We start from the raw sequence: 3,468 nt of genomic DNA, 5'->3' as shown, positions 1-3,468 counted from the left end.
GATTGGGGCAGTGACCAGGGCTTCTTTTAACCTGCAAAATGCTTTTAGGCATGCATCATCAAACACAAAATTTGCATCCTTAAGGAGCAAGCTTGTTAGTGGCTTAGTGATTGAAGAAAAATCTTTAATGAAACGGCGGTAGAATTCCGCATGTCCTAGGAAGCTTCTAACTTCTTTGACCGAGGTAGGAGGAGACATTTTTTCAATAATTTCAATTTTTGCTTTATCTACCTCTATACCTCGTTCAGAGACTAAGTGTCCTAGGACAATTCCTTCTCTTACCATGAAGTGACATTTTTCCCAATTCAACACTAAGTTCACCTGTTCACATCTTTCCAAAACTTTTTCCAGGTTAGTCAAACAATTATCAAAACTAGATCCATGCACAGAAAAATCATCCATAAAAACTTCCATTATATCTTCAACAAAATCAGAAAAAATAGACATCATGCATCTTTGAAAGGTAGCGGGGGCATTGCAAAGACCAAAGGGCATTCTCCTATAGGCAAAGGTACCAAAGGGACATGTGAAAGTGGTTTTCTCTTGGTCATTAGGGTGAATGGGTATTTGGAAGAATCCATAATAGCCATCTAAGTAACAAAAGTGTGAATGCTTAGCTAACCTTTCTAACATTTGGTCTATAAAGGGGAGTGGGAAGTGATCTTTACGGGTTGCTTTGTTAAGCTTCCTATAGTCAATGCACATTCTCCAACCAGTGACGGTTCTAGTTGCAATGGATTCATTTTTATCATTCTTAATAACTGTAAGACCACCCTTTTTAGGTACTACTTGAACCGGGCTAACCCATTTAGAATCAGAAATTGGATAGATAACACCTGCATCTAGGAGCTTTAAGACTTCTTTTTCCACAACTTCTTTCATGTTAGGATTTAGTCTTCTTTGGTGTTCAACGGAGGGCTTATAGTCCTCTTCAAGCAATATCCTATGTGTACACAATGAGGGATTTATTCCTTTAATGTCATCAATGGTATAACCTATGGCCTTAGGGTATTTCTTGAGAACATAAAGCAATTTTTCAGTTTCTTCCTCATTCAAACTTGCATTCACAATAACAGGGTAGGTTGAGTTAGGGCCTAAGAATTCATACCTCAAGCTTGGTGGAAGTGGCTTGAGCTCCACCTTTGGTGCCTCTTTTGGTAGAGAGGCTGCTTTTTCTTTCATTAATTCTTCCATGCCCAAGCCTTCCATGGGAGGGTTTTCATTCAATAACTCCTTGTAGGCTTTGGCATCTCCTTCTAGCTTTGTACCTGCATCACTAACCAAGCATACCTCCAAACCATCATGTGTAGTTGATGCTAAGGAGCATTCTTTCACACAACGGTCAATTATGTCTAACATGCAACAAGAATCTTTAATGGAGGGATTTTTCATGAGTTTAGCAAGTTCAAATTCGACAGTATCTTCACCAACATTAAATTCCAATTTCCCATGTTTAACATCAATTATAGCCCCAGCGGTAGCAAGGAAGGGCCTTCCCAAAAGTATGGGTACTTGGTTATCCTCCTCTATTTCCATCACAACAAAGTCCGTAGGGACGTAGATTTCTCCTACCTTGACAGGGACATCATCTATGATTCCAGCTGGATACTTAAGGGAACGGTCTGCTAATTGTAGGGTCATCCTAGTTGACTTAAGCTCCCCCAATCCCAATCTCTCATAAAGAGATAAAGGCATCAAGCTGACACTGGCTCCTAAATCACACATTGCCCTCTTTACTATTTCAGACCCTATGACACAAGGTATTGAGAAACTTCTTGGATCCTTAAGCTTGGGTGGCAACTTATTTTGGATGATGGCACTACATTCCTCCGTAAGGTTCACCGTTTCACTTTCCTCAATTTTTCTCCTTTTTGAAAGAATTTCTTTTAAAAATTTAGCATAGGTGGGCATTTGAGTTAGGACATCGGTGAAGGGAACATCAATTTAGATTTTATTCATCATTTCAATGAACTTTTTAAATTGCTCATCAAGCTTAGACTTGGCAAATCTTTAAGGGAGAGGAATCTTTGGTTTGAAGGGAAGTGGTCTCTTCCTCACTAGGCTTGACTCTTAAGGGGTCTTCTAATTGCTTACCACTCCTAAGTGTAACGGCGTTCATTATAGGTTGGCAAAATTGAACAACTAGAGAGAGCTGAGCCTCTAAGACCTTATTGTGAGAGGAGATAGAGTCTACTTTTGATGTAAGTGAAACAAAAGAGTCATTCAAAAGTCTAGTTTGATTTGCAAGCTCTTTGAGCTGCTCGGATTGGTTAAGAAGATAATTTTCCATTAAAAGTTCAAGATTAGACTTTTGAATAACCTTTTGGTCATTAGCATAACTTGGTGGTGTTGTTCCTTGAACCAAGGGATTTTCATTAGGGCTTTGGTCAAAACTTACCCCTTGGTTGTTTTGAATAAAGTTTATTTGCTCAACACTACCTAGTTTGCATTCACTACATGTTTTACAAGGGGATGTAGGAGTAGTATCACTAACATTAAGTTTTTCAAATTTGTGGGTTAGTGCATCAATCCTAGAAGCAAGGTGGTCATAATTAGAGACTTCGTACATACCTGCCCTCTTTTTGGAGGGTGAAAACTTTGTAGCGAGTTCTTCATCAGTCCATAGAAAGAGATTTCGAGCCATGTCTTCAATCAACGCATAGGCTGTTTCGAAGTCTTTGTTCATTAGAGCACCACCTGCAGCTGTATCAACAAAGATTTTAGTAGCATGAGATAAACCATTGTAAAAAGTGTGAATGATCAACCATTCCTCTAGTCCATGGAGGGGGCAAAGTTTAAGCATATCCTTAAAACGTCCCCATGAATCATGAAGAGATTCCCCCTCTTTTTGAGTAAATTGAAATAGCTTTGCCCTTAGTTGGCCAATTTTTGATGGGGGAAGGAAACGGATGAGAAATTCACGCTTCAATTGGTCCCATGAGGTGATGGAACCAACTCTTAGGGAATGGAACCAATTGAGAGCTTTATCTTTTAGAGAAAAAGGGAAGAGATGTAGTCTCAAGGTTTCTTGGTTTTTCTTATATGTTACGGTGAGCCGCCAAAAAGTTGAGATATGGAGATTGGGATCCTCATCGGGGGATCCCGGAAAATAATTTTGCTGCACCATCTTAAGTTGGGCAGGCTTAATTTCAAAATCTTCATCTTCAACTGTTGGAGACACAATAATAGCATATGGCTCTTCCATTGAAGGAGTCACGTATTCTTTAAGAGCACGTCTTTCAGCCATGTTTGGTATTATTCTTATGCTTTCCAAGAAGTTAATGATGAAGGAAAAGAATAAAAAGTTAAAAATAAAAAGAAAAGAGAAAGAAGAGAGAATTCTAATCACTAAGAAAAAGCTAATTAAATTAGTTAACTCCCCGGCAACGGCGCCAAAAACTTGATAGGGCCAAACCGCAAGTGCACGACCTATCGAAGTAATAGTAGTAAGTAGAGTTATCGTTCCGC

General features: G+C 39.1%; 1 non-coding gene across 1 annotated transcript; it reads left to right on the top strand.

The window, feature by feature from the left end:
* Nucleotides 1-2,774: 2,774 nt before the first annotated feature.
* Nucleotides 2,775-2,881, top strand: LOC146937643 (small nucleolar RNA R71). Its single transcript, XR_015033785.1, has one exon. It is a non-coding gene; the product is annotated as a small nucleolar RNA R71 (small nucleolar RNA).
* The last annotated feature ends 587 nt before the right edge of the window (nt 2,882-3,468 follow it).

The sequence above is a fragment of the Medicago sativa genome, chromosome 3 (assembly GCF_051527215.1).
Source record: "Medicago sativa cultivar Bolivia chromosome 3, Bolivia_mono, whole genome shotgun sequence".
Classification (NCBI taxonomy): domain Eukaryota; kingdom Viridiplantae; phylum Streptophyta; class Magnoliopsida; order Fabales; family Fabaceae; genus Medicago; species Medicago sativa.
The sequence above is the reverse complement of the archived record's forward strand: the minus strand, read 5'-3'. Positions and strand labels throughout refer to the sequence as shown.